Raw genomic sequence first — 24,755 nt, 5'->3', positions numbered from 1 at the left:
CAAATGGCTATACAAGATCTAGATTGTTCGATTTTCCAATCCACGCCGTCGAAACAGCAAAACCCTAAAACCCCCGAAAACCCTATTCTCCACCTCCTAAATCTCTATATATTCCTCGCTTCCTCCTCTCCTTCACATAACAGCAGTTTTTGACGGAATCTCTTTTGCCTACCTCTAACTTTTTTATTTTCAAAATCAGAATTTTTTCTTTTTAGGGTTATTGATTGAGGAATCAAAATTTTCAGTTTTATTTTTCCATGGGAGATCGGTGATGATGAATTTGAAGGCTTGTTTCTCAAAACATTCGCAGTGGCCGCCTAAGTGCTTTCGCCTTCGCCAGGCTTGAGAGTAAATGCTGCTTTTATCCTTCCTTGGATGTCTGAGATCCCCCCTTCATAATCGATACTTGAATCTTGCCTTTGTGTTCTTTGTGTTTATTTTGAATGTTAGCTGCTGTTTTTAAAATTGAATTATTAGACAGAGGATTTATATAATAAACCTTTATTAGTTTTAAGTGCATTGTGTTTTGATTGATTGAATCTTTAATTATGGTGGTGTCTATGATGATAAATTTGAAGGCTTGTTTCTCAAGACATTCGCAGTGGCCGACTAAGAGCTTTCGCCTTCGCCAGGCTTGAGAGTTTATGCTGCTTTTATCCTTGGATGTCTGAGACACCCACCTTTTCAACTTACCATTTTCAAAAATTTGAACTTTTGCCTTTTCAACCAAGTGATTTTTGGATATTTTTGTTATATTTTTTGGTGCTTGTTCTTTTGAAACTATAATTTTTGAAGCCAAATTTGGAATATTTATGTTTGATGTGGCTAAAGGTCATAGTTTTTTTGAACATTATGGTCTTTGTTTTATGAAATTAGGGGATTTGGAACAATAATGTATGCGGTGGCCCATACGAGTTTTGTGAAATTGTTTTTATGTAAATAGAGCAGAATGTACAGAGAATTTATACAATTAGCCTAACTAGTTTGTAGTTTCATTGTACTTTGATTTATTTTGTTGAATCTTAATCTTATGGTGTCTATGATGACAAATTTTAAAAAGCCTAAGTGCTTTTGCCTTCGCCTGGCTTGAGAGTTTATGCTGCTTTTATCCTTCCTTGGATGTCTGAGACACTATATTTTCGTCTTACAAGTATTACATTTTGTAACTTTTGATTTTTAATCTACCATTTTGATGTCAAATTTGAAATTTTTAGTGTTATCTGTGGCTAAAGATTATAGCTTTTTGGAAACATTATGATTTTTGTTTTATAAATCAGGGGATTTGGGACTAGAATGTCTGCCCCTTGAGCAAATGTAAAGTTGCTTTAGGGATGAACAAGTCCCTGATAATTGAACTCCATTCTTCACTTTGTCAGCATTGTTTTATTTTATGCTTTGCTGATCATTATCAGATGGTACACTTTTATATTTGGATTAATTTGGTAAGTTGCTTTGTTTTATTACTTTATCTTTTTGCCTATGATGATACCTTTTAAGGCTTGTTTCTCAAAACATTCGCAGTGGCCGCCTAAGTGCTTTCGCCTACGCCATGCTTGAGAGTGCATGCTGCTTTTATCCTTCCTTGGATGTCTGAGGCTTTTTCAGTACTATGTTCCATTTTTTCCCTTTTTCTCTTTGTGCCTACTATTTATAAATTATGTTAAAGATACTGTCTATTATTCCTCTTATTAATAAGATACAGTTTGAGGAGCTTAGGGTCGTAGGGGCATTTTGGTAAAACTGTAAATATTTTGGCCTAAGCCATGTGCTAACACTTGCAACTGATGAGCACTCGCTCTACTACCGTTTTGCTTCGTCTCTCTAGCTCTTCCCTCTCCAGGTCAGTTGTCTGTACAATTTTAACTACTTTTTCCAAAAAAAAAATCTTTGTTTCCCCCACCTTTTCTTGTTATAAGTGTTATTTAGATTTAAGATTGTGTTGGTTTTTAATTTGAAGAATGTAGTTATGCTGTTTTGAATCTGGCATATAAGATTTAGGTAGTTTCCGTCTTAAAATTTAAGCTAATTGGCGATATATTGCTATGCCTCCGCTTTGCATGTGGCTTTGCTCTTTCCATGGTTTAATCTTAATACTCATATGTTTTTAACTCTTTTAAAAGTGCAATAAGATCGGATTTGAGTTTGTATTTTAGATACTACATCCGGACTTGCACCTGTGTTTGAGAAATTGCCCGAAAGAAACTACCAACTTTGTGGACTCTATTAGGGAGCTCTTACACCCAGTTGACTGTGGCTGACCAAAATAAGCTTCGAGTATGAGTAAATGCCACAATGGATGACAACAGATTGAAGCTTTCTATAACCTGAATTGCCACCCAAAACCTACTACTTTCGGGCCTAGGAATTTTGTGAATCAGGTACGGTAATGTTGCTTTCAGGAGAAGTCTGCAAAGGAAAATCAAGTGCTTAATACCAACATCTTAGCTAACCTAATGGAAATATAAGCTAAAGCATTAAATGGATATACATACTAATGTAATTTTAGCAATAATTGAGAAAATTAATGATAAAAAGTTGCGGTGCAAGAAAAACTAAAGTGGCTAGCATTCAGTGAGCATCTCATAATGTGATAGTGCACATGTTTTGTAGTAAATGTTACCTTTAAATCTTAGTAGTAGAACACAATCGCACACCTTCACGTGCAAAAAAGCATTTAAACATTAAGAAAAATAATTGAAGGAATGAACTTTAAGCCTAGTCAGACACTTTAAATCTACCAAGCTTCACAAAAAGATGGAACAAATTCCTATTATGCAGGGGACAGTTGATCAACGGAATGTAGGTTACTTTTAGTAGAAGAAGCTCATATTGTATAGAGCCTTAACTCAATATGTTCGTACATGAATAGAAGAAAATCAGTTAGTAAAAGTATATTGCAATGAGTAAATTATATCCATTACTTAAAGTATTCTGTCTTTTACTATTTTTCTTCGCCCGGAGATGTGCTTAGATCAAATAAATGAAGCTAATGTTGGATTGCTTGAGCGTGTTGTTTGTTTTTCCCCCGTCTTTTTTGGTTAATTGAATATTTGGTGATAGCTTGAGCATGTTATTTTTACGTGCAATGAAGTAGTATAATTGTTGATATACATTACTAATCAGAAATGTTTACAAAATTACAAAGGCACAATATGTTGAAGCAATTACATTGGATTTTTGAAATGGTAGATAGTGATTGAGTTCATATTAACTTAGACATTAAACAATTGATATTGGGCATGAGGATTGACCATTCAATATAATTTTGTATTTCCGTCAAGTCTTTTGAACATACGAAACTGTTTATATCTCTTTTAAATATTTCACGAAGAACTTGGATGCAAATATCTACGGGTGAAAAAACAATCTGAACTTGCATAACTCATAGATTTCAAAGAAATTAACAATTCGAGGGTAGTCGCATTCATCACAAAAGGAGGTTCTCAGTAAGCAGATTTGTTCTACCAAAAGTCACACTAAGGTATTAAAATTAAATGACAAAGTAAATACCTATTTATGTGCTTATCGCTGCCTTCAAAGATATCAATAAAAATCAAAACATTTTTCATCCCTTAAGAAGGTTCAAATACAAGGGGTAGCTATGGGTCATGCAGTGGATTTAACTATACTGATTGGATATGACTAGCTCATAAAGTAACTTAAGGAGATTTTTGAAATTCAGGAAGAGTTTCACACCCGAAATAAGTAGGAGTTCACAACGTGGTGCTCAATTAGTTTATTGCAGCAATGTGGTGAAAAAGATTTATATATGAAAGTGGTATATATTTTGATATATCATGAAATACTAACTACAACGATTGACAAATACAATGAGAGTATATACAATGCACAAAACAAGGCATAGTCTTGAAACTCTCATATGCAACTTACTAAGATCTTTTCTTTTTCGGGATAATGTTCTCCCTGATAGTCATACCTCCCCAGTTTCCTGGCTGACTTCTGTAGTCTTGATAAACTGGTTGTTGTGACTCTTCTGTTGAGAAGAGCATTGGGTAGAGATCTACCTACAGACTGAGTCTTCTACACATGTATCATTGATGGACTTCTCACGACTAGAATGCGTCAAGTTGCCAGTTACTTCTATGATGAGATGACAAAGACTTAGAAGTTATCGTGCTGAATATGGTGACCTATGGTTACTAAAATCGTGAAAAAATTGAATGTCTGTTGGCGTTTAGATTATTTATCAAGTAACAATTAGAAGTGCTGCTTATTTAAAAATATTATACTATTTCTCGGAGAACCAAAAATCAAGATAATGCTATCTGTGTATCTTTAGTGTTTGTTAAATGAATACAGGTGAGCCAGATGCAATTCTCAAGGTTCCCAGTAAACTGGATATCACTATTTTGCATAACTGGACATGCATGGCAATATCCAACTTCAAAATTTGATGGAAGTGGACTTTCATCAAACTATTATTTCCTCTGGTCTATGTGAAGTTGTGCATGTATGATGTGCTTACTGTGTTAAAATTGACTCTTTAGTGATTGGAAGCATGAAGCATAGACCCCTACTCACTTGCTACTCTTCAATCAAGATTTAAGGCAAACAGAACATGTATCTGCTTTTAGCTTGTCCAATAAACTTAGTTGAAAACTCTATGCCTTAATGTGTAAATGTTAAATGCGGAGAGTTAAAAAACATGTATTGAAGATGTAGTTAAAAACTTTATGCCTAACCATTTAAATGTTAAATGCAGAGAGTTAAAAGAGACTTAGGTGAATTTGTAGTCATAGCAATTTCAATGCCCAACTTGGGTCTCCAACTCCTTACTTGGGACTGTATTATTCGTTATGATTCTTGAGAACGGACGGGTTATCAATCAAGGTTGGCGATTCTTCTTGAAAAACTACTATTATCAAATTTTGTGGTCACTTCAATGTTAACTGCTACCTTCAAAGGTTTCTCTTTGATTTTCCAGATTTTTTTCCTTTTGTTTATATTTAAGATCTAAATTATTTTGATGTATAATACTAATCCAATGTAGTGAAAGATGTCAATTTTCTTGTAGTTTTAAAGAATGATCTTGCATTCTATGTTTATGACATTTTGCGATTGCTTGCAGACATTTTAAAATTTAATAATGCTTTCCATATAGATTATTCTGCCCATCGTTCGCCCTTAATTCTTATCAAAAGGTAAATAGAATTTAGATGCTTCATTTAAAGGCTGGCAGGTATATAAGATCATAGAATTGGCAGAACTTAAGTGATGGGTTGAACTAAATTGTAATTTTGCAATAGTAATTATCCATCTAGTCATGTTTAATGCACTAAGAGGGCAATGACTACGAAGATGATAGAGTGAAATTTCTCATTTTTTTCATGGCTTGGTAGATGAAGATGCAAAATTCAATTTTGCCTACCAATTGATAAAATTTATTGCCTAACAAACCGAAGAATTCTGAAAAATTATGAATCAAAATTTCAACTTGGAAGTGAATTTGGTAAATTTGAATGGCAACCAAAATATCAATTTGGAGGAGAAACTACATTATGAAACAAATTGGTGATACATAATTTGAACCAAAAATATGTCGTTTTTGAGTCTCCTTAGTTCATTCATATAGTTATAAGATCTTATCAGACATGTTTCACCTCATTTCATGAAACAATTTTCATTATCATCTTTGCATTTGTTATCTAAATCATCTTCATTAGTCCCATAGTCGGAGAGTTTGTTCATGTCGTTTTTCAGGATTGTCATGAAGCATAGATTTGCTATCTCCTTGTGTTTCGAATTGTCTTCATCACTCTAGCTTCCAAAAGATTTGTTTTTATTAATAAGATTTAGGCATTCAGCTTGAACATGCCATCTTCTACACTTATAACACTTTCCATCATTCTTGTCTTGTTCATTATATTGTCTGATTCGCTTGGGTGGCATCTTGCCTCTTCTTATATTTTTGTATTTTCTCATTAAACCATCCATGTTCCTTGATACTATGGCAATCTCTTCTTCAAAAGCTTCAGGGTCGTCATCAATATCATTTTTTATCCTTTCAGTTGTAGCTTTGAAAGTGATTGTTATCTTCTTTTCTTCCTGGATTATTTTCTTGAGGTGAGTTTTCTCGAATGCTATAAGATCTCCTTGAAACTCATCATATGAAAGTTATTTAGATCTTGTGATTCGAGTGCAATTATTTTTGTCTACCAAGTGGTAGGTAGGCTTCTTAGATTTTTTCGAACTTTATCATCACTTGAGTATGGTTTAACAAAAGCTTTTAGATTGCTAATGATTTTGCTGAACCTTGCAAACATTTTTTCAATGGATTCTCCTTCTTTCATCTAGAAGAGTTCATAGTCATGAAGCGACATGTTGATGTGAGTTTCTTTCACTTTGCTAGTTCCTTCATAAGTAATTTCCAGTTTATCCCACATTTCTTTTGCTGTATCACAACTTGAGATTATCTCATATTCATCATCTTAAGCATTATAGAGTAAGTTTCGTACTTTGGCGTTGACTTGAACAACTGCCATTTGCTCGTCTGTGTACTCATTTATATCTTCTGGATCACCAGGTGGTTGAGCAGTTGATGGTAGCGGATAGTTCCTTTTTTTTTTTTGTTAATTTGCTATACTTTGATAAGCATATATTTCCATATACACTTTCCAGTGAGAAAAGTGTTGTCCATTGAAATATGGTGGTCTAACTTGCGATGTTCCTTCTTGAAAGAGTGCTCCAATAATAACTTGATTTGTCATGATCTTTTCTCACAAGCTGTTAAGCAAAAAGTATGAGACTAGCTCTGATACCAATTGAAAGTACAAGGGGGGGAGGGTGAATTGTGAATTGCCTATTTAAAAACTGATTATAAGTAGTTGACTAGTTTACCAATTAGTCGACTAGAAATAAGAGCAGGATAATCGTAAATATAGAAATAAAATGCAGGAAATAAAGACACTAGAATTTTATACTGGTTCAGATTCAATGTAAATCCTACTCCAGTCCCCTTGGGTTGCAAGAGAACACTTTTTCAGTGATCGAAGTTTCTTGAGTATAGAATGATTGATGTAGCTTTACACCAATAATTTATTCTCTCTGTCTCTTTTCTCTTCTTGATACAAGACCAGTGTTTATCTCTTTTTTTTCTCTCACTAATTACACAGCAGATCTATAAGAACTACAATGCTTGTTTGGAGTAGAACAAAAGGAGTGAAAATGTTCGTTCAAAGTATGTTCTCTTCAAGTTCGAAACATATGTATATATACATTCCATGGCACCTTTTTGACTCTTGAATGACGTTAATTTTGAGAGATTGCAAACCCAAGGGAGTTGATTCTCGAAAGAAATCATAAATTGATTCTTTCTAAGAATAAAATCAAGTTTCCATTGATCTTCCTTGATTTATGGTCTTGACTAGTGTTCCATCCGCTAGACATATCTTTTTATTACTTGAGGCATATCCGTTGGATCCCTTGATTTCTGGCTTCATCGATTTTCAGTGCATCCTTTTGCGATCTCGTTTCCCTTTGATTTGGGACCTTCCATTAATAACTTCCGTCAATCACTAATTGATTCTTCTTCCGGATTTATGCCGCTTCTTCCTTTTTCATCGCTAATCATTGACTCTTTTCCTTGCGTTGATTCTAGAGCCCCCATTAATAGATTATTTCCTTAATCTATACCTGACTGGTATTGCTTCTTGAATCCTTTAATTGATTCCTTGTGATCCTGCACTAAATGTGATATATTATTTTTCATCATTGAAACTTATAATAATCTTTCTTATTTCCAATCTCTTTATATTTTAGAAACCCCTACATATTTTTTGTCTCTTTGATATTCTTACTTACCTTCTTTCTCCAAGATGTCATTAGTTCAAGTGTTCAACAATACGTTTAAGCTTCCAATAGTTTTGTACTTCTATTACTCTATAAATTCTTATCTGAGATCAACAATTTCTGAAAAAAAGATTAAAAAATAAATTAGCTATATTATCAATGAAAAGGAACTATTCGAAAAAATCGATTATAAAAAAGATTATTAAAAATTTTGTATCTCAAAAAGTTAGAAGAATAGACTTCAAATAAAAATAATTTTATAACTTTCTTATAAAAATTTAAACCCCATATTAAATTTTGGCTTTAGGGGATATGTTCTTGAGCCGCCCCTACATTACACTCAAAAGTATAGATGTCCTCTGTCTTTTAAAAGTATCAAGCCGTTTTATTGTTAACGAAACAACTGTGCTACTACTATTTTGAACTAACACTATTTAGTAGGTAGCAATCTCTTCATCCTTGGTAGCAGTCTCTTCATCCTCTGTATTAGTAAAGAAATCGTACTTTGCCTCCCTCGTTTTGTCTTCTGTATGTTTCTTTTCTTTTTCACTTTCTTCTTAAAGGATTGTAAATAGATATTCATAGCACGTATCGGAAGACAATAACAATCATAGGTAAATTTTTTCGTGTTTAAAATTTATTTAAATATCAAAGATCAGATCTAAGACGTACTTGGCAAGGAGAGTCTCGTTTCAAAATTCTTCGTTAGTACGAAGACTCTATGCATATTCACGCCGAGATTGATTCTTGATATCAACTCTTTGATCAATGAAATCCCGAACAAATTGAATAAAAATATTGTGTTGAAATTTTTCTCAAAAATCTCATTTCAAAGGTAGAAGAACAAAAAACACTTTTTCTGTAATTGTATTTTCTCTCTTGCTTTGTATTGCACTCTCACTTTCACAAAGTGATTTTTCTTGTACCCTTTTCTCCATCGCCCTTTATGCATCAACTATAAACCTTTTTCCTATTTGGTTGGGGTAATAATTTACTTAGGATAAAAAGTTTATACCAAAAATAGACTTTATGGAATTTTCGTATAAAAATTCAATACCCATTCTCAAAGGGATTGAATTGCCGAAGTACAACTCACGCTACTTGGTCCAATTGGACTTTCACGTCCTTATGAACTTTATAATTCCAATTCCAAATTGGAGAATAAATTAACATTGTATATAACTTTTATATAAATCAATATTAATTTATATTATATATAGCACATATATTTCAACCAAAAGAAATAATTTAATTTCTATTCCAAATATAAAACTTCAATTTGTTCACAATATTAATTATATCCTCTATGCTAGCAAAGAATTTAATAGTATTTCATTTGGACTAATAATTAAAGTTATTTGATTAATTAAATTCTTTAATTTAATTGTCAAACAATAAAATAATTAATCATTTAGCAATGACCAGAATACTTGTAAGTGTGCGACTGTCACGACCCAATTCTATTATAGGCCGTGATGGCATCCAACGTTGCCGCTAGGCAAGCCAACAATGAACTAACCACATGATTTCATTTTTTACTAGATTTTTCAAGTAACTAACTTCCCTTAATTTAAAAGTTTTACGATATGACAGATTTTAAATGATAAGATGAAAGCAACTGTGTGCAATCATAATCATAATAAATATAATCCAAAATTATAAGTCTACTAGTGTGTGCCAGGACCCAGTGTCACAAGTGTGTGGGCATTCTAGTAGAATATACAAAAGAATACTAGTCTACTGTCTGAAGTGAAATAGACAGAAAAATATAATAAAAGAAAGACTCCAGCTGCTGCAGAACGGCTCGGAAGACAGCTTGAAGTCTCGAAGTGGAAGTCAAGTGTGCGCGCCGGACTGATATCCAGATGCACCTGCCTCAGATCCTACACATTTAAGTGCAGAAGTGTAGCGTGAGTACAAAAACAACATGTACCCAGTAAGTATCTAGTTTAACCTCGAAGAAGTAGTAACGACGGGTCAACTGCGACACTTACTATGGGCCAACAATGTAATAATATGAAGTTCTAATTAAACATGATAGATATAAATGACAATAAAACTCAGAGTAAGAAGTAAATAAATAATCCTTTCATCGCTAGTAAGAACCGAATCATTTCCCTCTTTTAAACATGTAATTTCTCAAGCCAATAATAAATACTCCATCCGTTCCAATTTATGTGAACCTGTTTGACTGTGCATAAAGTTTACGAAAAAATGATGACTTTTGAAATTTGTCTAAATAAGTCAAAAATAGGTCCAGAGTATTGTGTGGTTGTAGAAGTTTCTAATTAAGGGTAGAGTTGAAAATTTAAGCTAAATTGTTTCCAAATTTAGAAAGGGGTCATTCTTTTTGGAATGAACCAAATAGAAAATAGGCTCACATAAACTGGAACGGAGGGAGTATCAAACACGAAGGAGATTTCCAAATATTAGTATCATGCACGAATTATGCTGAGGACGTACAACCCGATCCAAATATATATACATAACTGTGTGCACTGCCGAGGGTCGAACGACACGAACCATAGATGCATCTATTAACCTGCCGAGGCGAACGACCCGCTCCCATAAGAGTAGTGGAAAAGTTACCCAGCTCGCGGAATATACTTGCGACGCGATTAAATATTGATAGTTTGTATGAGTCCACCAAACTATAGAGTACCAGGTCCTCTATGAGTTTCTACTAAGAATACTAATAAAACAGTAAGTAAATAAGACAGGGAGTTTTACGTGGAAAAATCCCTGCTCGAGGGGATAAAAAACCACGACCTACACTGGTAGAATTTCAACTTCACTATGAGCAACTTTTAGATTACAACCTATGCAATCTAGGAATTAAACTCTTAATCCCTCACTAACTTGTAATACACCTATTACAAGCCACTTTGCAATACACCTATTACAAAGACTTCAACTCATGACTAACTCTAGTCACGACACAAACTCAAAGGGTTTATGATTTCACAAAAAGGTTTTTAAGTAACGCTAAGTAATTTAGGAGTTACAATAAGAACAATAACAAAGTTACAACTCAACTAAGGACAATAAAATACTAGATTTAGGAACTGGTCCGTAGTAGCATTTAACTTTGTTCTTCACGCTCTTGAGAATTAAGTTCACTATTTGCAGAAGGCTTGAATGCTTGAAGTGATTCTCAAGTGTTCAAGTGATGTTTTGTTATAATGCACTTGTTAATATACCTTGATGATATCACTTGAATGATGTAAGCACTTGGTTGGTCAAAGGACAAGTGACCGCTGGAAACAGTGAAGTGCAGGCAGAAAGAATAGTGAAGGCAGTCACGTCGCTTTCCAGCTGTACCCAAGGGTATCGGGTCCTTGTTTGATTCTCTATCTCCTGAAGTTATAGCAGTTCACATTTAGCTGGAGTCCGTTGATTTGCAATGTAAACCAAGGGTGTCAAGTTCCCTATCTGGTTCTTGACAGTAAGTTTGTTAGATCATCAAAACATAAAGCTAACACATTGAAAACCCATCAAATATAAATTTCTCAAGTTGCCATAATATCCCTCAATTCTTTCCAAAATAGAGAAATTCAACTTGACACTTTTGAAATCTTAAGTTCCTCAACTTAGTCCCATTCAATACAATTAACAGATATAATCAAATAACAATGTCCACAAAGCATGGTATAAACCTAATACTATCCGGACATAAGCATGAATTAACTACGTACGGACTCTCGTTACCTCATGCGTACGTAGCCCCCACAAATAGTAGTTCATATTAATTTAGTTCATCTATGGGGTTAATTCCCTCTTACAAGGTTAGAAAAGAGACTTACCTCGTCTCTAGGCCTACTTTCCGGTCTCAAGTTGTGCTCAAACCCTCAATTCGGTGCCGAACAATCCAAAACTAATCAAATATTGTATAAATTAATCAATATATGCTCAAAAGTTCATATTCCAATTATTGTAGTGATTACCCTAGCCTATATGTAAGATTCCTAAAATTCTCCCCCTGGCCCACATGCCCGGATTTCAATTTTTTTGAAGAAAGTTACTAAAAAAAACTCTGTGGGAAAAAATCTTAGTGAAGGAAAAAGAGTACACATATCTGTAATATGCTTTATTTGTTGCCTCGTTAAAAACCTTACCAGGAAAACCCAGTGAGATAAAACCTATGCTAAGGAAAAAAGTGAACAACGCGTATCTTACTCCCCTTTATGAAAACATTACTTTATTTCTCGAAGACGCCGCATTCTGATCTTCTGTCTCAACTTCTCAAATGTTGATGTTGATATATGATTTTTACTAAATTCCATAACCAATTTTGTGGTTAAATCTCGTTTTTATCAAAAACCTAGGTTTTCATCTAACCCATAAATTCCACAATATTAAACTCACATTAGGTAGAAATTACTTACCTTGAAGAGCCAAGTGAAATCCCCTCTCTAAGAGCTCCAAGAATCGCCCAACAATGGAAGAAAATGAGCCAAAATAACCTAAGTCCCGTTTTTAAAAGATGATTCTGCCCAGGGGTCCTTATACGCGGTCACGACCAAGCTCTCGCGATCACGATGGCTAAACGTGAAGAGCCCATAAAAGGCTCTACGCGAACGCGAAGCACTAGGTCGCCTACTCCTCGCAAATGCGAGGCCCAGCACGCGAACGCGTAAGACAACTGGGCTGGCCCGGCCCAAGCCTAGGCTTCTACGTGGACGCGACGTGCCCAACACGAATGCAAAGGCAAAAGGATCCAGGCCTCCGCGAACGCGGCCCTGCTTGTGCGAACGCGAAGGGAAAACCCCCCCAGTCCCCAAATCCTTCATCGCGAACGCGAGGGTTTGTCCGCGTTCGTGAAGAAGCAGAAATGGGGTGTGTTTCAACTCAACTCCGGGCGGTCCGAAACGCACCCGAGCCCCTCGGGACCCCGTCCAACTACTACAAGTCTATAAACATAATACGGACTTGTTCGAACTCTCAAAATGCGTCAAACAATAACAAAACCAAGAATCACACCCCAAAACCAAATTTAATCAAAACATGAACTTCAAGTTTCCAAATCACTCCAAACGCGCCGAATCATACTTAGACTATTCAGAATGATGCTAAATTTTGCGTGCAAGCCTTAATGACATTACAGAACTATTACCGATCTCAAAATCCCATTTCGACCTCGATATCACCAAAACCCGCTCCAAACCAAATTTAAAGAACTTCTAAAACCTTCAAAGAACCAACTTTCACTAATAGGCGCCAAAATGCTCCCGGGTCATCCAAACCCCAATCCAAACATACGCCCAAGTCCGAAATCATCATACAAACCTATTGGAACCGTCAAGTCCTAATTTTGAGGTCGTTACTCAGAATGTTGACCAAAGTCAAACTTAGCCTTTTAAGGCCAACTTAAGGAACCAAGTGTTCCGATTTCAATCCGAATCCTTTCAAATCCAGAACTGACCATCCCCGCAAGTCATAAAACAGTAAAAGCACGTACGAAAAGTCTTATTTAGGGGAACGGAATTCTAGAAAGCAAAACGACCGGTCGGGTCATTACATTCTCCACCTCTTAAACAAACGGTCGTCCTCAAACAGGTATAGATCATACATGGAGTGCTGAATAAGTGTGGATATCTGCTCCGCATGTCCTCCTTGGACTCCCAGGTCGCCTCCTCGGCTGGTTGGTCCCTCCACTGAAACTTTACTGCGGAAATCCTCTTGGATCTCAACTGGCGAACCTGTCTAGCAATAGTGGCAACTAGCTCCTCCTCATAACCCAGGATCTCATCTAACTGAATAGTGCTGAAGTCTAACACGTGTGACAAGTTGGCGTGATATCTCCGGAGCATAGACACGTGAAAAATTGGATGAACTCCCGATAGGCTAGGAGGTAAAGCAAGCTCATAAGCAACCTCCCAAACTCGTCTCAACACCTCAAATGGGCCTATGAACCTTGGGCTCAACTTGTCCTTCTTCCTGAATCTCATGATCCCCTTCATCGGTGAGACTTTCAAGAGAACCTTACCGCCCACCATAAATGATAAATCACGCGCCTTCTGATTCGCGTAACTCTTATGTCTGGACTGTACTGTGCGAAGTCGCTCCTGAATCAAGTTTATCTTTTCCAAGGCATCCTTCACCAAATCAGTACCATATAACTTTGCCTCATCGGGCTCAAACCACCCAATGCAAGAACGACATCGCTGACTATATAAAGCCCCAAATGGAGCCATCTCGATGCTCGATAACTGTTGTTGTAAGAAAACTCGGCCAAAGGCATGAATCAATCCCACTGCCCTCTAAAGTCAATTACACATGCTCTGAGCTTGTCCTCCAGGATCTGAACTATCCACTCTGACTGCCCATCGGTCTGTGGATGAAATGCGGTGCTAATCTCTACATGGGTCCCTACTTACTTTGTACGGCTCTCCAGAAATGCGAAGTAAACTGAGGGCCTCTATCTGATATGATGGAAACATGCATACCATGCAACCAAACTATCTCCTGAATATAAATATGGGCCAACCTCTTTGAAGTATACGTAGTCACAACTGGAATGAAGTGTGCTGACTTGGTCCACCTGTCGACAATGACCCAAACTGCTTCAAACTTCCATAAAGTCCGCGACAACCCAACTACGAAGTCCATAGTAATGCGCTCCCATTTTCACTCCGGTATAGTCATCTGTTGGAGTAGGCCACCTGGCCTCTAGTGCTCATACTTAACCTATTGGCAATTTAAGCACCTAGATACATACTCAACTATGTCTTTCTTCATCCGCCGCCACCAATAATGCTACCTCAGGTCACGATACATCTTTGTAGCACCTGGATGAATGGAATATGGAGAACTGTGTGCCTCATCTAGAATCCTCCCTCTCAAGCCATAGACATTAGGAACACATAGACGACCCTAGAGTCACAGAACACTATCCTCGCTGATAGAAACCTCCTTGGCACCACCATGTAGTACTGTCTCTCTGAGAACTATCAATGCGGATCATCAAACTATCGAACCTTGATCTGCTCCAATAGTGAAGACTGGGCAATGACACATACAAGAACTTGGCTGGGCTCTTAAATATCCAGCCTCAAAAGTCTATTAGCTAAGGACCGAATGTCCAAAGCTAGTGGCCTCTCTTTTGTTGAAATGAATGCGTAGCTACCCATGCTCTCTGCCTTTCTGCTTAAGGTATCCGCGAATACAATTGCCTTGACCGGATGATAAAGAATGGTGATATCATAATCCTTCAGTAACTCAAGCCATCTGCGCTGCCTCAAATTGAGGTCCCTTTGCTTGAACAAATGCTGCAAGCTGCAATGATGGGTGTAAATCTCACAGAACACCCCATAAAGATAATGCCTCCAGATTTTAAGAGCATGAACAACAACAACTAACTCTAGATCGAGCACTGGGTAATTCTTCTCATGAATCTTCAACTGAAGTGAAACATATGGAATAACTCGCCCCTCCTACATCAGTACACAACCCAAGCCAACGCGTGAAGCGTCGTAATACACCATATACATCCCCGAACCAGAAGGCAACACTAGAACCGGTGCTGTAGTCAAAGCTGTCTTGAGCTTCTGAAAGCTCGTCTCACAATTATCGGACCAATGGAACGGAGCACCCTTCTGGTCAATCTAGTCAAAGGTGCTGCAATAGATGAAAAGCCCTCCATGAACCGATGATAATAACCTGCCAATCCTAAGAAGCTGATCTTAGTCGCCGAAGTGGGACGAGGCCAACTCTGAACTGCCTCAATCTTCTTGGGATCCACCTTAATACCCTTGCCTGATACAACATGCCCCAAGAATGCCACAGAATCTAATTAACACTCACACTTGGAGAATTTAGCATATAACTTCTGTTCCCGCAAGGTCTGAAGCACCACTCTCAAATGCTGCTCGTGCTCCTCCATGCTAAGCGAGTAGATCAAAATGTTATCAATGAAGACAATGACAAATGAATCGAAATAAGGCTTGAACACCCTGTTCATCAAATCCATAAACGCCGCTGGGACGTTAGTCAAGCCGAAGGACATCACTAGAAACTCATAATGGCCATATCTAGTACAAAAGGCAGTCTTCGGAACATCCAGTCCCTAATCTTCAACTGGTGGTACCCTAATCTCAAATATTGCTTAAAGAACACCTTAGCACCGTACAACTGGTCAAACAAGTCATTAATACGCGACAACGGGTACTTGTTCTTAATGGTAACCATGTTCAACTGGCGGTAATCAATGCATATATGTATAGTTCCATCTTTCTTCTTTAAAAATAACACTGGTATACCCCAAGGTGATACACTTGGCCTGACAAAACCTTTTGCTAGCAACTCTTCAAGTTGCTCTTTCAACTCCTTCAACTCTTTCGGAGCCATGCGGTACGGTGGGATAGATATAGGCTGGGTACCTGGAGCCAAATCAATACAGAAGTTGATATCACGATCTGGTGGCATGCTTGGAAGGTCAGAAGGAAACACAGTAGCGAACTCCCGGACTACTAGCACTAAATCAATCGCTGGAGTCTCTATGGGTAGTATCCCGAACATAGGCTAGATAAACCAAACAACCCTTCTCGACCATATGTCGAGCCTTCAGAAAGGAGATGACCAGACTAGATGTACTGACAGATGAACCCTTCCACTCCAATCTCTAGCATCGCTAAAGTAATAGTCTTGGCATGACAATCAAGGATGGTGTGATACGAAGATAACCAGTCCATGCCCAGGATAACCTTAAAGTCGGTCATATCAAGCAACAAAAGGTCCGTTGTAGTCTTGTAACCATAGAATTTGACCACACAAGACCGGTAGATTCGATCCACCACAACAGAATCGCCCACAGGAGTGGACACATAAATAGGAGTACCCAAGGACTCACGCGGAATATCTAGGAAATGAGCAAAAAGAGATGACATATATGAATAGGTAGACCTTGGATCAAATAAAACCGAAGCATCCCTACCGCAAATAGAAAAATACATCTGATCATGGCATCTGAGGCCACTGCATCTGGTCTGGCCAGAAAGACATAGAGCCTGGCTGGAGCGCCGGTTGGCTGGCCTTTGCCTGACTGAACAGAAGCTAGCTAACCTCCCCCTGTCTGGCCTCCACCTCTAGGACGACCCCTACCCGCATGCCCTCCACCTCTGGGCGGTCGGACGGCTGGTGCTGTAATCATGGGATGATGACCCTGCACTGCCTTGCCCCAAAGTTTGGGGCAAAATCTCTTCATGTGGCTAGGATCCTCACACTCATAACAACCCCTCAGAGTGGTGAACTGCTGCCATGAAGTTTGACCCTAATGGCCTGAATTCCCACTGAAAGAACCTTGACTAACTGGTGGTCGGTATGAACTCTTTGGCATGGCACTGAAATAGCCGCTGGAAGAACCCTGATGGCCTGAGTACCCATTGGAAGAACCTTGGACAGCTGGTGGGCGCTAGAGCAACCCGTGGATGTGGTGGTGCTGGATATGTGGGTCTGCTAGGCTGACCCCTCCCAAACTAACCTCTGCCCCAAGCCGGGCACCTCTAAACTCTCCAAAAAAATGAAACCGCCTGTCCTGCTGCACCTGCTCTCTACCTCGCTGACGATAACCCTCAATCCTCCGGGCTATCTCCATGACCAACTGATAAGAAGTACCCATCTCAACCTCTCAGGCCATAATAGACTGAATATCGGTGTGCAATCCCGCAACAAACCTCCATACTCTCTCAGCATTAGTAGGAAGTATCATAAGTGCATGGCTAGACAACTCAGAGAATCTCGCCTCATAGTTGGTCACTGACATCTAACCCTAGAGCTACTTAAACTGACACCATAACTCTTCCCTCTGGGAGGGTGGAATATACCTATCCAAGAAAAGCTGTGTAAAATGGTCCCAAGTCATGGGAGGAGAACCTATTGGTCTGCCAAGAAGATAAGATTGCCACTAAATACGGGCCCTGCCCTCCAGCTGAAAGGTAGTGAAATTAACTCCGTGGGACTCCAATATACTCATGTTGTGTAGTCTATCCCTACACCTATCAATGAAGTCCTAGGGATCCTCATGTCGCTCACCCCCGAAGACAGGAGGGTGAAGCTGGTCCATCTATCCAATAGCTTCTGCGGCTCGCTGGTCGCAATTGGTCTAGGCCCAGGTACAGCTGCTGCCACTGGCTGGGCCCCGCCCACGGGTAGTGCGCCCGGGGTCTGATACACAAATAGCTGCATGCCCAGAAGCCTGAGCAGTAGGGGTCTGTGCTCCCCCTCCCGCTTGAGATGTGGTTGGGTCTGCTAGAAATAAACCAGCCTAGGTCTAGTATCTATGAACTGCAGCATATGGTCCATGACCTCCTGAAAGCCCGGTGCTAACATGAAATCGACCGGGGTTGGCTCTGCTGCGGGCACCTCGCCCTGCTCCTCAATAGTGGGATCCTCTACTGGTTCCGCAGGTGGTGCAACTGGGGCAACCCTAGGACGTCCTCATCCCCTACCTCATGCTGGTGTTCTCCCCCGACCTCTGCCTTGACCTCTAGCAACAAGGGGAGCAGCTCCTCCCGGATCTTGAACGTTTGCCGTGCGTGTTCTCACCATCTGTGAGAGAATAAGAGAAAGGACTTAGTATAACATCAACTGCACGATAGGAGATGAATAAAGAGTAGTTTTCTAATGCCCAATAGCCTCTCGAGGATAAGTACAGACGTCTCCGCACCGATCCGCAAGACTCTATTTGGCATGCCCATAACTTATGAGATCTACGTGAACCTAATGCTCTGATACCATGTTGTCACGACCCAATTCTATTATAGGCCATTGGTGCCCAACGCCGTCGCTAGGCAAGCCGCCAATAAACTAACCACATGATTTCTCCGTTTTAATAGATTTTTTAAGTAACTAACTTCCCTTAATTTAAATGTTTTACGAAATGACAGATTTTAAATGATAAGACAAAAGCAATTGTGTGCAATCATAATCATATTAAATACAACCTAAAATCATAAGTCTACTAGTGTGCGCCAGGACCCAGTGTCACAAGTGTGTGAGCATTCTAGTAGAATATACAAAAGAATACTAATCTACTGTCTGAGTGAAATAGACAGAAAAATATAACAAAAGAAAGATTGCAGCTGCTGCATAACGGCTCGAAAGGCAGTTCACCGTGAAGTCTCGAAGTGGAAGTCAAGTGTCCGTGACAGACTGATATCCAGATGCACCTGCCTCAGATTCTGCACATTTAAGTGCAGAAGTATAGCGTGAGTACATAAACAACATGTACCCAGTAAATATCTAGTCTAACCTTGAATAAGTAGTGCCGAGGGGTCGACTTCGACACTTACTATGGGCCAACAATGTAATAATATGAAGTTCTATTAAACATAATAGATATAAATGACAATAGAACTCAGAGTAAGAAGTAAATAAATAATCCTTTCACCGCTAGTAAGAACCGAATCATTTCCCTCTTTTAAACATGTAATTTCTCAAGCCAATAATAAATATCAAACACGAAGGGGATTTCCAAATATTAGTATCACACACGAATAACGCCGAGGACGTACGGCCCGATCCAAATATACATATACATAACTGTGTGCACTACCGAGGGTCGAACGACACGAACCATAGATGCATCTATTAACCTGCCGAGGCGAATGGCCCCCTCCCATGAGAGTTGTGCAAAAGTCAGCCCGCTCGCGAAATATACCCGCGACGCAGTTAAATATAAATTTCTCAAGTTAACATAATATCCCTCAATTCATTCCAAAATAAAGAAATTCAACTTGACATTTTTGAAATCTTAAGATCCTCAACTTAGCCCCATTCAATACAATTAACACATATAATCAAATAACAGTGTCCACAAAGCATAATAAACCTAATACTACCCGAACATAAGCATGGATAGTAGCTACGTACGGACTCTCGTCACATCGTGCGTACGTAGCTCCCACAAATAGTAGCACATATTAATTTAGTTCACCTATGGGGTTAATTCCCTCTTACAAGGTTAGAAAAGAGACTTACTTCGTCTTAAGGCCTACTTTCCGGTCCCAACTTGTGCTCAAACCTTCAATTCGGTGTCGAACAATCCAAAACTAATCAAATGGTATATAAATTAATCAATATATATTCAAAAGTTCATATTCCAACTATTGTAGTGATTACCCAAATGTAAGATTCCTAAAATTCACCCCAGGCCCATATGCCCAGATTTTAGAAATATTTGAAGAAAGTTGTTACCCATAACCTCATGAACTCAAATATATGATTTTCACTAAATTCCATGACAAATTTCATGGTTAAGTCTCATTTTTATCAAAAACCTAGGTTTTTCATCTAAACCATAAATTTTACAAATTTACATGTTAAAATCTACCCATAATCTAAACTCACATTAGTTAGGAATTACTTATCTTGAAGTGCTAAGTGAAATTCCCTCTCTAATAGCTCCAAGAATCGCCCAACAATGGAAGAAAATGAGCCAAAATAGCTTAAGTCCCGTTTTTAAAAGATGATTCTGCCCAGGGATCCTTATACGCGATCGCGACCAAGCTCTCGCGATCGTGATGGCTAAACTTGAGAAGCCTAGAAAAGGCTCTATGCGATCGCGAGAAGACCCACACAAACGCGAATCATTGGGTTGCCTACTCCTCGCGAACGCGAGGTGCAACATGAGAACGCGTAAAGCAACTAGGTTGCCCAGGCTTCTACGTGAACGCAGCGTGTCCAATGCGACGCAAAGGCCAAAAGATCCAGGCTTCTGCGAACGCGGCCTTGCTTGTGCAAACGCGAAGGGCCAAAACCCCCAGTCCCCAAATCCTTCATCGCAAATGCGAGGGTCTGTCCGCGTTCATGAAGAAGGAAACAGAAGCAGAAATCTGGTGTGTTTCAACTCAACTCCGGGCGGTCCGAAATGCACCGGAGCCCCTCGGGACCCCACAACAGGATATTCCGAGAAATAACAACTTCAAATCAAGGAACTCAACGGTTAAGGAATGAACAAGGAATAGAGAAAATAATAACTTCAACTAAACATGCAAAGGCAATTAACAAGTAAGAAATAAGACAAGTAAAGCATGTGAAGATAGACTAATGATTGATGAATATAACACATTATGATAACTCAATTAAATGCATGAAAGGAATCTACATAGCTAAAACCGGTCAATTCCCACATTTAGCCCGTGTACACACTCGAAACCTTGCGTACATGGCTTCCACATATCAGAATTAACACAAACAATACCAATTCTAAGGGGTAATTTCCCCACACAAAGTTAGGCAAAACACTTACCTCAAAACACGCTAACTCAATCCACTAGTAAGCCTTTCCCGCGATTATCCAACTCTGAATGGCTCGAATCTAGCCAAAACAACTTCATACCATAAATATAAACTATAGGAAACTATCCCGAACAATAAAGTTGCGATCTTTAAAGGGAAACCAAAAGGCAACTCAAAAAGTCAACATTGGGCCCGCGTTTCGAAACTTGACCAAAATTATAAATCCGATCACCCATTCGATAACAAGTCCAACCATACAATAATTACTCAAACCTGACTTCAAATTGCCTTTCAGATCCCCAAAAGTTAGTCTAAGGAGTTTCACAATTTTCCCCCAAATTTTTCAACTCAAAACACTAATTAAATGATGAAAATAACAATGGATTCATGTAATATAGCCAAATACGAGTTAGAATCGCTTACCCTGATGATTTTCTTGAAAATCCTAAAAACAAATAGCCACAAATTGAGCTCTCTAGGTCCAAAAGATGAAAATGAGAATAAACCCTCGAAGACCCTTTTTCTGCCAAGCAATTCTCACATCTGCGGGTTCACTGTTGCACGTGTGATGCCGCATCTGCGGAAAAATCCATCGCAGGTGCTGTTCTAACTAATGCCATGAAATTCCGCTTCTACGAAGACTAGACCACACCTGCGGGCCTACACAAGGCCTTACCAAATTCCGCTTCTGCAGAAGAAAAGTTCGTGCCTGCGAAAGCGCATCTGCGCCCAGGTTCCACACTTGCGAACCAGGCCTGGGCTGGCCCCTTTCCGCTTCTATGGTTCTTCACTCGCACCAGTGAGTCCACACCTGATCCATTCCTACCGTAGGTGCGGTGGCACCAGAACAGCTGAAGCTTCAGCAACACTAAGTCCAAAAATTATTCCGATTTCAATCCGATTCACACTAGGGGCCCCCGGGACCCCGTGCAAATATACGAACAAGTTTCAAAATACATGATAGATCTACTCGAGGACTAAAATCACATCAAACAACATCGATTCTATGAATTGCAACCCAATTCAAGCCAATTGAAACTATGAACATCCAACTTTCAAAACTAATGCCGAATCATACCAAAACGATTCCGATTGATTTCAAATTTTGTACACAAGTCATAAATAACATAACAAACATATTCCAACTTTCGGAATCGGTATCTGATCCCGATACGAATAAATTCAACTCACGGTCAAGTTTCTCAACCTTCCAAACCTTCAACTACCTAACTTTCGCCAATTCAAGCCGAAATAACCTACGGACCTCCAAATCAATATCCGACCACGCTCCTAAGTCTAAAATTACCATATAGAGCTGTTGGAACTGACAAAACTCCACTCCGGAGTCGTCTACACAAAAAGCAAACTACGATCAACACCTTCAACTTGAACTTCCAACTTAGGAACTATGTGTCCCATTTCACTCCAAAACTCACCCAAAACAAAACCAAACACCTCGTCCGGCTGGATCGTTACACTATCTTGACAATCACTAATTCTACAAGCTTTTAATCATACCCAATATCCTTTTAACTATCGCTCTAAGGCCATAGGTGTAACGATCCGACCGGTCATTTTGCTTTTTAGATCCTCGTTCTCCTAAATAATATTCCCCATATGTGCTTTAACTGTTTTATGCCTTGCAGGGATGGTTAGTTCAGATTTGGAAGGGTTCAGGTTGAAATCGGAACACTTAGTCCCTTAATATTGGCTAGAAAGGTCTAAGTTTGACTTGACTCAACATTTTGAGTAAATGACCTCGGAACCGGGATTTGATAGTCCCAATAGGTTTGTATGATGATTTTGGACTTGGAGGTATGTTCGGATCGGGTTTTAGATGACCCGGGAGTGTTTCTGCGCTTAATATTGAAAGTTGGCACATTGAAGGTTTTAGAGTTCTTTAAATTTGTTTTGAAGTAGGATTTGGTTTTATCGAGGTCCTATGTGGATTCCGAACTTGAGAATAGTTTCGTATGGTGATTTAAGACTTGCACACAATATTTGGTGTCATTCCGAGTAGTCTAAGTATGATTCGGCGCGTTCAGAGCAAATTGGAAACTTGAAGTTCATAATTTGATTCAATTTGGTTTTGGGGTGCGATTCTTAGTTTCATTGTTATTTTTTGTGTTTTGAGAGTTCAAGCAGGTGCAGTTGACGGGGTCTCGGGTGGCTCGGATAAGTTTCGGACCACTCGGAGTTGAGTTCAAAATATGCCATATGCTGGTTCTGGTTTACTTCTTCGCATTCGCGAGGTAGGGGCCGTGTACGTGAAGAAGGAAAATATGGGGGACTGAAATTTGTACTACGCGTTCGCGTTGGCCAGCCCGCGTTTGCGAAGGCCCGCATTCGCATAGAGGAAGTTGAGTTGGATGGCCTGTTGTTATTCTTCGCGTTCTCGAAGAAGCCCTCACGTTCGCTTACGGTAGACCAAGCAAGGCTCTACGTTCGCGAGGCTCCAGTCGCATTCGTGATAGCCATTTTTCTAGGGCCTTGTCGTTTACCATCGCGATCTCGAGGCTTTTTCTGCAATCGCGAAGAAGGCATACCTGGGTAGTGACTTGTTTTAAAAACGGGACCTAGGCCACTTTCTCTCATTTTTCATTCCCTTGGCCGATTTTTGAGCTTCTTGGAGAGGGGGTTTCACCTAGCTTTTGAAGGTGAGTAATTCCTACCAAATGTTAGTTTAATACATAGATTATAAGTAGATTTTAACATGTAAAACTATGAAAATTATGGGTTTAGTTGAAAAACTTAGGTTTTGATAAAAATGGGATTTAACCACAAAAATAATTATGGAATTGGGTGAAAATTATATATTTGAGTTCGTAAGGTTATGTGTAACATTTATCTTCAAAAATTTCCGGAATCCGGGCACGTGGGCCCGGGGGTGAATTTTAGAAATCTTTCAATTTGTGTTGGGTAATTACTTTAATAGTTAAATTATGAACTTTTGAACATGTATTGATTAATTTATATAACATTTGACTAGTTTCGGATTGTTCGGCACCGAGTTGAGGCTTTAGAATAAATTTGTGGGCCGGAAAGTGAGCTTTGAGATGAGGCAAGTCTCTCACCTAACCTTGTAAGAGGAAATTACCCCATTAGTGATTTAAATTACTATTTGCTTTTAATTGTGGGGGCTACGTACGCACGAGGTTATGAGAGTCCGTGTGTAGTTACTAATTATGCTCATATCCGGGTAGTTTAGGGCCCAAATCATGAAATACTTGTGATGTTTGTGCCCTACTTGTTAATTAAAATGCCTAATTTATGTTGAACTTCATAAAGGATTTGTAAGAGACCGAATTTCCCTTACTTGAGTTTTGGCAGGTTACTTGACCGTTAATAGAAATTGTGCTTCTTTGTGTATTAGCCTTGTAATAGCTTTTAAATCGGATGTTCATAATGTATCATCTCTTCTTGTGGAGTAGGCCGAAGGCCTCGGCAGTAGAATAGATGTATCTATGGTTCATGCCGCTCGATCCTCGGTAACACATTATTCTAGATCGGGCCGTATGACCTCTGCATAAATCGTGCTTAATAATATTCGGAGCTGTAACGAACTGACCGGTCATTTTGAGCATTTGCACTTCGCTCGGTTGTTTGAGGGCATGAGTAGCTCCGTATGATGTATTATGACTTATGTGGATTGTCGATTTTGGTTTTCAGGTTATTCCGAATTGATTTAGAAGAATGATTTTCAACTAGAA

The 24,755-nt window shown here is 38.9% G+C and overlaps 1 long non-coding RNA gene and 4 other non-coding genes across 5 annotated transcripts; all 5 read left to right on the top strand.

The window, feature by feature from the left end:
• The first annotated feature begins 56 nt into the window (after positions 1-56).
• Positions 57-4,737, top strand: LOC142166257 (uncharacterized). Its single transcript, XR_012696496.1, has 2 exons — positions 57-1,442; positions 1,522-4,737. It is a non-coding gene; the product is annotated as an uncharacterized LOC142166257 (long non-coding RNA).
• LOC142166752 (small nucleolar RNA SNORD14) lies at positions 264-387 on the top strand. Its single transcript, XR_012697129.1, has one exon. It is a non-coding gene; the product is annotated as a small nucleolar RNA SNORD14 (small nucleolar RNA).
• LOC142166753 (small nucleolar RNA SNORD14) lies at positions 556-675 on the top strand. The gene has a single exon (XR_012697130.1). It is a non-coding gene; the product is annotated as a small nucleolar RNA SNORD14 (small nucleolar RNA).
• LOC142166703 (small nucleolar RNA snoR99) lies at positions 1,321-1,423 on the top strand. The gene has a single exon (XR_012697103.1). It is a non-coding gene; the product is annotated as a small nucleolar RNA snoR99 (small nucleolar RNA).
• Positions 1,475-1,598, top strand: LOC142166754 (small nucleolar RNA SNORD14). Its single transcript, XR_012697131.1, has one exon. It is a non-coding gene; the product is annotated as a small nucleolar RNA SNORD14 (small nucleolar RNA).
• Positions 4,738-24,755: the final 20,018 nt, after the last annotated feature.

Source organism: Nicotiana tabacum, chromosome 11 (genome assembly GCF_000715075.1).
Source record: "Nicotiana tabacum cultivar K326 chromosome 11, ASM71507v2, whole genome shotgun sequence".
NCBI lineage: Eukaryota > Viridiplantae > Streptophyta > Magnoliopsida > Solanales > Solanaceae > Nicotiana > Nicotiana tabacum.
Note: the sequence above shows the minus strand (reverse complement) of the source record. Positions and strands in the feature narration are given on the sequence as shown.